The following is a 10,643-nucleotide window of genomic DNA, read 5'->3' on the forward strand; positions in this document are numbered from 1 at the left end:
AAGGCCATCGTTTTCAATTAATGAAGCAGAGAATTGAGTCCGAGGTCCTGCGGGATATGGATTAACTATGATGGCTTAAGGGCCCAATCTCACACTGAGTCTGCGCTGCGGTCTGCATGGAGGAATTTCTCATTCAAGGCCTCCACCCCCCCAACCTCCTACCTCCAAATCATCCATCCATTCCTCTTCCTAAGGTGAGTTGCTTCAGCACAGACCGCTATTAGTGGTAGGGGGAGATAAAACTGTAAGTGTTGCTCCCAATTAGTGCATCAGTGACCGCTCTGTGCCTCCTCCACGGCGAGGCCTGCAAGGAGGGAGAGAAGGAGGGAGGAGGGGCCGCCGCGCAGAGTGAAAGATTGGAGGAAGGATGACAGGAAAGGAGAGAATGGCATGAAGACGATAGCTTTGGAAAGGAATAAAAGAAAGGGAGTGGGTTATAGAAGTAGCTAGATAAAGAGAGGACACGCGATGAAAGGGGGAGAGAAGAGAGTGAGTGGTGGTGTGGAGGGAGGAGGAGGGAGGGAAAAGTGACAAAAAAATGGCTTAAGCATTCATTTTGAGTGGCGAGACAGGTCCTATTAACATTTAACAGCGTTTGCGCAACTTGGTGTGGAGGTTAGGATGCAAATGAGGAGGAATTAAAACTGGCCAGAGGTTTGTCATTGATGGATTGCAGTCTGGCGGTACTCACCACTTCCCAGTGTCCATCACAGACGATTACTGTATAATTAAACCTTATTTCGGGACTCTCCGACGCATAATTACTTGTGTGGGAATGTAACCATCATCTAAAAGCTCCAGCAAAATGCTTTAGCATTTAGTCTGGCAGGCTGCAGTCATTTTACAGACCAGTGACAGATAGAGCCATCTGATGATCGGCAAAAAAAGAACAGTCACTTTTAATAAGAGGTGGGAAAAAAATATTAGACGACAGTGTGCTGATTATAGGAAAATTAGGCTTTTAAGTGGTAAAGTCCTTTGTGCTATTTGCATAATTTATTCCGGCTTTACCCCTTATGTTCAACCACCTCTGGTATTTTTTTTAATTTTTTTTTTTTTGCGAGCTGTGGGCAATTTCCTCTCATATTTGAATGGATTGCACATTTAAGACTACTTAAGGAAAATGATCACTTAGCATATTTTAATTGTCGTGGAAAGAGTGAGCAGAGGTGTGAGGCAAAGCTTATGGAATGAGGACCCTTTAAAGTGAAGAGGACACAGTGGTGTTGTGGTAGATAACCTCGGGGTGCACACACACACACACACACACACACACACACACACAGGTAGTTCTTTATACTGGTAGAAAGCATGTGAACCTTTAAATTACAACTAAAACTAAAAAAGACTTTCCATGAAAGTCTGCTCCCGGATTTGGATAAAAACACTTGCCTTCGATGATATTTCCTGTATCACTCCCCCTACCGAGTCGAGCCGAGACCAACTGCAGCTTTGTGAATACAGGTTATTTACAGAGCAGCTTGCTGCTACAATATTTATGAAGCTTAGCGCAACAAAAAAAAGGTGGGCAAAATGATCTAATCTCTTCTTCCTGGTCGTCTCAAACTCTGTAAGAAAAAAAACATTCGCTTTAAATGCGATGGACAAAACAAAGCTTGTGGCATAGATTATTTCTGATCATGGCTATAGCGTATTTCAAAGCGGAAAAATGAAGAAAACAGCAGCCCTCGATGCACTCTAACCTCTTGTGAAGCGTTTTGAGTTTTCACAGATAATTATAGAGGCTATACAGCAGCTTCCCACACCTCACCGCCAGCTATATAATGATACCTTGAAAATGTAGTGGGCTAATGCACATCATTTTCATTAAGAGTACTCTCATAAAGCAAATTCTTTGTGATGGGAGAAAGATAATTAATGCTTTAATGTTTTGGTCTTGCCACTCTTACCACAGCAAGAGAAATGAATTGTTACATTTTAATGAGAGAAAGCGACAGCGCCGGCTTACTGCGCAACACGGATGATTTTATAATTGCACACAAGGGTGACTAACTCAAGGCTCATTAAGAAGATTTTTCAGCTGGGCTATTTTTTGGCAGGACAATACATATATTTTTTTTCCCAATTCTACTGATAAATAAATTCTGTAATTAATCTTTTTTTTATTCATCCCTTCTGAGCCTTAATGTGACAAATGATAAAAAAAGAAGACATGTACAAGATATAATCTCCCAAGAAAATGTCTTTAATGAATCGTTTGTTGCTGCTTGTACCTAAGATTACATGAAAATACATTGACTGCAAGTATGGCAACATATTCACACATATAAACAAGTGGTGCATTTGTATTGTATGTATAGGTATGTACAACAGAAACACGTTACACTCTGGTTTTAAAGTTGTGCAAGTGTGTTATATATACTAACAATTTATAAAATTCAACACACTAAATAAAAAAAAAAAGAAGAGTGTGCCCACGTATATACACATTCACACGCGCACAACCACAGTAGTTCACAAAAGATTAAAGCAAATGTATTGGATTATACATTTCCAGGTCACCTTTAGGCTGACCCCAACTGTTCCATCCTCACAAATCGCTTGTGAGTGTTTTTTTTGACGTGAGTGTTATCAGGTGTGTGTGTGTGTGTGTGTGTGTGTTTCGCCTATAGTTCCGATCTGACACACAGTGACAGAGACACACACACACACACACACACACACACACACACACATACACTAGGCTATGCTGCAGCCTGCGGTTGCACCATCAGCTAAATGTTTTAAGTACAGTCATCTGAGGTAGACTGCGCAAAACTTGTTGTTGTACTCGCCACTTCGTTTTTTATGGTTTTTTTTGTTTCGTTTTTTTATGCATTTTTCACAAATGTCTGACATTTGGAAAGACGTAAATCAAATACCACGTGTGTTTTGTAGCCATGAGGTAGAAATGCTTTAAAGAAGAACTCTAGCGTCCCATTTAAGGAAAGGTTTCCAAAAAAACAAAAAAACAAAAAACAAAAAGAAGCTAGATTTAAACACCATGTAGAAAAAAAAGGTCAAGACACAAAAGACAGACCACAAAACACCTAACAAACAAGCATAGCATTGACCGGTGTGTTTCAAGTCGTTTGTTGGTCGGCTGTGGAGAATGGGGGGAGAGAGAGAACGCCTGTGCTGTTGTTGTGTGCTCTGAAGTGCATTAGTAGGTTTTTCTGTCTAAAGGGACTATCTCTCCAGAGGATTTGCTGACAGAAGGAATTCTGGTACAGATTGTTTTGAGGGTGGTTTTCTGACGGACCACTCTGCTTTCCCCTTGTGCTGCCGCCACACTGCCTGGCTGTCTTTCCTTTCCGTCAATTTTGCTGATGCTCAGCAGAACTTTCCCCCCTCCCCACATCAGGTGCTGCACTGATGGTGTCTAGACCAGAGATAGCAGCACAGAGTGGGCCTGAGCATACAGTATGCATCTCCTACTTCAGATATTGTTAAAAATCAAATAAAAACAGGATGTACAATAAAAGTTGAAAACTGATCATCGGTTCATAAATGAAATCGCCTTCAGGATAAATACCAGACAGACAAAGCAAATACATTTCAACAAAACAATATAACACACAAAATGCTTTAGTGCACGTACATTAAACTACTTTAAGTACTCCTGTGTCACAACAGTGGAGCTAAAGGACAGCTTCTTACATGGTGACAAGGAAGAGACAAAAATACATTCCAATGGAACACAACGGAGAACAGATAGCCTTCAGAGATGAAGGACTTCAAGACTAGTGCCACAATTCCTCACTCATGTTACAAAGCTTTTCAGTCAACTGAAGTATGTATCCAAATGCATTTAGATGCCATTTGTGTATATATAGTGAAACCTAAAACTGATTAACACCGTTACAGTCGAGGAAAAGAATGATGTTTGAATCTGGGGCCGTCATTTTGGGTAAAACATATCTGAATACTTTTTTCTGATTGTAAAGTGATTAAAATAGTGTCCTTGTTAACTGTGTAAACTCCTGCTGGTTGGACATGAACATGGCCACTACAATAAAAATAATTATTACATTGCATTACAGAGATGTCAATCAACCAGAATTGCTAGTATTAGGAAATTACCTCTGAACTTCAGCAAAAATAGTAATGTACTCTTTTTTTGCGCACTTTAAGGTATAGGCATGTAGGATATGTACTGAAGGAATAACGGTTTCTAATTTAAATTACAGGAGTGGCATCCCATTCTACAGTTAATCCAGTTCAAATACAGCTAAACTGTGTGAGTGACAAGGCAACATCCATATTTCCATATATAGGCTGTGACACCTATCAAATCCAACTTAAAAACTAGCAGGATATCTGGAATGAGCTCCCTTAATCCTAGTTTGCTGTTATGAAAACAGATTTTCCTTAAATGCAACAGATGGGCTGCTCACTGATTTTCAATACAGCATTTCTGGCTGAAACCATCTGGAGTAAACTAAATCAAATGACATTAAGTAAAACATGTAATTCACACAAAGAGAATAATTGTGTTTGATATCGCTGGGATTTGAAAAAGTTTTTTGACATTTTGGAAGAAACACTTATTTGCCGAGAGTTAGATGAGAATGTCGATACCACTCTCATGTTTGTCCTTTCAATATAAGGCTACAACCAGCAGCTTAGCAGCACATACAAACAAACATTTTTGTTGTTCACTTCAGTTTTCGTACAGATCCGACAGAGGCAGGCTAGCTGTTCCCCCGTTTTCAGTTTTAATGCCAAGCTAAGCTTTCCGCTACTGGCACTAGATGGATCTTATTTAACCCTCAGTAAGAAAAGCAAACGAGGGAATTTCCCAAAATGTCGAACTATTTCTTTACATTTTTTGGAGATGTTTTTAGCATCAAGTTTATCCACATCAGAGAATACATCTCCTCTCACTAAACAGTCTGACAAATGAGCCATTATTTTGCGCAGAAGTTAGCTGACAAATTGATGGAGCCTCCATGCAGCCTAACCATATAGCCTAGATCACGTAATATAAACAATGTTGATTATGGTTGTTTTAATAAATATACAACTCCCACCTTCCCAACACCTGCTTGTCTCTTAAAACCCCCAAACAGCACAGCTGGGCAACTGCTCTGTGGCTTTTCAAATTTGAATTCATTTTTTTAAAGCGATGGAAATAAGCTTTAGGATTGGTCAAGTAGAAACAGGCAACTAGAGCACCTGCTATGAGGGAAAAAAAGAAAAAGAAATAATGTTTTTTTTCTTTCACTATTGATTATGCTCCATCTTTCCAGAAAATATCTAGTACATTCATTGTCACCTCTTTGCTATTTATCCTAGCCACTTGAGGTACACATAACACTGCTTTGCTAAACATAAACTGCCAAACCACCTCGGATTCTCCTCTCAGATCGTAGTGCTTTTCATCAAGCTATCTTGAGGTACTGTACAATTTACAAACGCTTTCCTGAGTTTAGTTTGTTACGTTTGCTTGTTTTGCAGACAAAGGTTCAGAAGAGATGAGTGCGAGTCAGGGCCCAGACTACTGCCGCCCTGATGGATTTCTGCTCTTAGCAAGACAAAGAATGATTGACCACCACCAATGGCAACTGTCAATCTCTGTTTTTCAGACTCACCGCTGAAGTTTTAAAGCTCTTAATAATCATCAGCTCATGCCATGAATGTAGATTGTGAGGCAAAAAAAAAACAACAAAAGAAAGAAAATCAGAAAGCACCACTTCAGGCACTTGGATAGCCAACTAAATCTCAACAACAAGAACATAACGATATATACACAGACACTGGGGCGTCTCTTCTAAAGCCAACTTGCTTTCAATGTGTAAACAATGCCTGGCTTTCTGGAGTGTCAAGCATTCAAATTAAAATTCTTGCTCATTAACTGCAAAACTACCAGTTGTCTCGTCAAACCAGGTCTCTTGGTGCGTCTAAACCCTGCTTGTGAGATCTCAGTGGGCTTGTGTTGGCCTTCTGTGTGCCTTTCCCTCCAGCACAATGCTTCTGCCCTGAGGGGAGGAATTGTGGATGCCTCTTTTTCTCAAGGGCGGAATCTATCCTTTCACTGGCTGCAGCCGTACATTTTGTTCCACTCAGTGTACGTGTCAATCTCTTTCTGTGATATACTGGATTGGAATTTACAAAAGACACTCTCAAAGTCCTGGTAGGTGAAGGGCCTGACCTGTCCCCTGGGCATCATACCCGACATGTCCATGCCCTGTGCAGAGACATGTAACAGACCTACGAGGGCCTCTTGGCAGAGTCTGGCCAGGTCCAGTCCAGAGAAACCCTCGGTACGCTGGACCAGCAGCGCCAGCTCCTCCTCGCTCATGCAGTATTTGTGCTGAGATTGAGCCAGGAGCTGGCTCACGATCTGGTGTCGGGCCGCGCCATCCGGCAGTGGCACAAGGACCCTCCGAGCAAAGTACCTGCGCAGCCCTTCGTCCATGTCCCGGGGTCTGCTTGTTGAGCAAACCACCAACACTTGGTTGCCGTCGTCGCCTGAGCCCATGAGAAGTGAGTCCAACTGGGTAAGTAGCTCCCCCTTCAACCGGTTGATGGGACTCTCTTCACTGAGGTGGGCTGACAGCAGCATGTCCACCTCACTAATGAACAGTACTGATGGCTGCCGGCAGCGCGCCACCAGGAAGGATGCTCGGATAATTTTTTCTCCCTCTGCCAGCCACTTGGTGGCCAACGTGGAACCGTTGAGCTGGAGGAAAGGCGCCCCTAGCTGGCTGGCCAAGCAGCGACCCAACAAAGTCCTGCCACTGCCCCTGGGGCCAAACAGCAACACGCAATGGGGTGCTGGACCTAAACTGCTGAACATGTCCGGACGCAGAATGGGCCACAGGACCTCCTCCTTCAGGGTTGCCTTGGCCAGTTCTAGTCCTGCAATGTCACTCCAATCCACTGGGGGCCCCTGCTGAACGATTTCAGAGGTAACCATGTCTAGGAGGTGAGGGTCACTGGTTTTCAGCTGCTCTTCAGCATGCCGGGAGGAGGAAGTGGATGAGGAGGAGGTAGGCCCTGGCGCTGAGTGCGAGAGGTGGAGACGGTGATCATCAGCACCCTGCTCACTGAGGGAAGGGGAGGTGAAGCTGGCAAGGGAATCTGCTGAGCGGGAACCCCCCAGGGTGGAGGTGACATAGGCCGGCGGAGTCAGTGGCCCACCTGTTGCCTGGTTGCTGTACTTCCTCTGCTCTGAGGACATTGTGGACTGCTTCTGAGGATTAAAAGGTAAAGACGACTTTTCAGCACTTCTATCAAATCCACCACCGCTAACGCTGTTGGAGCCTCCGTTTGCACTGCTGCTGTCTGCTATCCTGTACATGGGGCTCTCAGCCGAGCTCCGAGCCTGGCCATAGCCAAAGTTAACATAAGCGGAGTCTATCTCTCCTTGGCCGGTCATGTAGAAGGCTTTCCTCTTCAGTGAGTTGGAGGAGCTACTGTTGAGAGGGGTGGGGGCGATCGGGGTCAGGTTGTGGCTCTGGTATGGGTATCCAGGTAAAGTAGAAGATGGGGGAAGGGGTGTAGGTGCAGCGATGCCTGAGGGGAGATATGAGGATGGAGGGGGTGCTCCCCCAGGGCTGTATCCTGGCCCGACTGAGCTCTGAGCTGGGTATCCTGCTGGGGGGTAATTATAACTAGACAAGTTGGGGGAGCCTCCGTTGTAAGCTGGGACTAAAGTGGGGTGGGAGGGCGGTGGAGGGGGCGGCTGCAGGAGCCCAGAGCTGTGCAGTGGGGAGGGTAGTGCTGGGGCGGGGGCAGACTGGGAGCTGTAACTACTGTGCAGGTAGGAGCTGCTGTATGGAGGGCCATATTCCTGAGAGGCCATGGAGGAGTGGAGGGCAGTGGCAGAGTGGCTCCCACAGCTGCTGCTGGAGTAGCTGGGCTCGCTCAGGGTGCTGGAGGCCAGGCCCGGGGAGCTGCACATGCCAGACACCACCTCCGAGGCGGCCGCCACCCCTCCCTTTCTGACGGAAACCCCCTCGGGGATGCAGCTCATGGGGTAAACGCCATCCTGCCAGGGCTCTGATTCACCTTTCCGTCCGTTCATCACACCTGGGGCCTCAGAATAGGAGCCCGGCATCTCCAGAATGCCGGAATACTTCTCGGCATACTTCTTGAGCAGGTTGGAAGCCGTGAGGGCTGAGATGTCGTCATTGGCCCAGGCGTACTGGTAGGTGGCCGAGCGCTGCAGGTGGCCAGGTACCGCCCTGTAGGCCTCAGCCTTGTGGGCTGGTGAGCGCGTGGTGGAGGAAATGTCGAAATGCTGTTCGGCCCACTGGCTGTGCTCGGGGGTCCACTGCATCTTCAAGCCTGAGAGAAACGGAGACAGATAACCGCACGTGAACACATTGACGTGCTAAAATCATTTTAGCAATAATTAATAGGACAACACCTTCAAATTGCCTGGGATGGAGTATGGTCAATTAAAAAGGTGAGATATATATATATATATATATATATATATATATATATATATATATATATATATATTATTTTTTTTATTTATTTATTTTTCTTCCTGATACATATGAAAGGGTTTTGTGTCTAACTGCACATGAATTGTTAATTTCTACAGATCATAGGAAGGCAGGTATAGTGCGGTACAGAGGGAAGGTGGGATGGCTGGTTACACCAGCCTAATGCACCCTGGCCAGACCAATAAGACAGAGGCATTGAGGGTCACTCTATAATCCCCGGCTCATCTGAGGTGGCTGGAGATGGGTTTGAAAATGCGCCTCGCCGAGTACCACAAAGCAACACACACACACCCATACACATCCACCCCCCTCTGCTCATGGTGCTTTCATCGAACACACACACACAAACACGCACACACACACACACACGCACACAGGCCCATGCTCAGACACACAGGCGTGTAAAAAAAATAAAAATATATGCCTGCACTCAGGCGTGCTGGCGTGCACAAGCACACACGCACACACACACACACACACACACACACACACACACACACAAGCTCACATCCACTGACCCAGACGGACAAACACAGGCACGCACACAGGAGCTGTAGCGAGCAATGAATTACAACACATTGTGTCTCAAGCTTAGTTCCTGTCTGCACAGCTCCACCTTGACCTCCTCTCTCTTTACCTTTCTGTCTGCTTCTCTTCTTCATGCCTCCCTGCCGTCTTTTCTTCCCTCTGTCTTTCTTCTTTGCATTTTTGTCATCCATTTTCCACCTCCCCTCCTGCTAGATCCTTCTGTATTTCTCTTTACATCCCTTTATTCCGATTCCATCTATTTTTGATATATATCTCTCTATCGCTTCATTCCCTTTCTTTCTGCCCCCCCCTCCCATCCTCTTATTTACTCCCTCTGTGCTTGCTTCGCCTCCTCCCCTCCCTCCTTCCTTGCTCCATCTCATCTCAGACACACTCACCTGGCTCTCCCCTTTATTGCCTCAGGAGGCTGGAGAGCCACTGTTTCCTTTAATCCCAGCCAATGCCATCTGCAAACACTGACGGTCACACAGCGACTCCATCGTTGTCTCAATATCAAAGCCGTGGCGCTATCAAAGGCTGGACGGGGCGTAATCACAGCAGCCGCACGGCAGATTGAACCCCGTTTGATTTGACTTAGTGCACACAAATAAAGGATAATATCAGTGTCATTTAGGCTGCTTCCTCTGACTTATTGACTGGCTGCGGTTGCATGTAGAGATCCACAGTTGGGGGTCTGGTGAGCAATGCCGGCTTCAGAATTGGTTTATGTGTATGTGTGTTTTTGTGCTTCTGTGAGTAAAGCAGGCATGCACAATAAAATCCATTCATAGAGAAGCAAATCTTCCCTTCCTCCCATCCATTTATGCTACAGCAAACACAGACACACAACAAAAAGCAGATATCAACACATACGCGACCACTCTCTCTTGCTCTCTTTTCCGAGGCCCTGTGTTTGTTTGGTAACAACACAGAAAAGGGTGGGGGGAGATCCCCAGACTCCTATTTCCTCTCTGATTCTGCTCTCTATCCGTCTCTCGGCAGACGCCAATGGCTAATTAGCAGAATGGTGATCTGCTAATTGTCTTAATTTACAACATTGTAGCCGAGGGGAGTCTAGCAGAGGCTGGCAAGCATGTCACCCTCCCAGTGTACCGAGCAGGGACCGCTTCAGACAAAGAGCTGAGTGGAGGAAAGTTTTGTATTAGCTGGGAGTCTCATTTAATATTGAGAATATATATTAAGGGGAAGCGGCACCATAAAAGGGCAGTATTTCAAGGAGATAATTATTACTCAGGAGAACTGGACAAAATAAGAGAAAATGAAAGATAGGTTTCACAACAATTCTTCTATAGCAACCAGGTTTATGTACACCATTATATTGTTATTATATATAAAATCAATGGTAATAAAAAAAAGATGTAGTTTGTAATTTCTTGAATATGGCCATACTATCTAAGAACTGTACATGTAATATCTACACAGAATGAATAAATTATATCATTGAACAGTTGTCTCATGGAAGCAGAGGAAATCAAACAATGTTTAAGGGCTTTTAAAGTTGGGTTGTTCTCAGGATTGTATTCTCAAGCTACATGTTTGATCTGTAGCTAGAAGCTAAATGCTGGTTTGGCAGTGCACATGAAATCTCGATTATTTCTACATTAGCTCATTAATAGATAACAATGTAGCTGT

The 10,643-nt window shown here is 44.7% G+C and overlaps 1 pseudogene; it reads right to left on the reverse strand.

The window, feature by feature from the left end:
• Window positions 1–6,034: 6,034 nt before the first annotated feature.
• Window positions 6,035–8,290, reverse strand: LOC144512972 (fidgetin pseudogene; annotated as a pseudogene).
• Window positions 8,291–10,643: the final 2,353 nt, after the last annotated feature.

The sequence above is a fragment of the Sander vitreus genome, chromosome 24 (genome assembly GCF_031162955.1).
Source record: "Sander vitreus isolate 19-12246 chromosome 24, sanVit1, whole genome shotgun sequence".
Taxonomy (NCBI): Eukaryota; Metazoa; Chordata; class Actinopteri; order Perciformes; family Percidae; genus Sander; species Sander vitreus.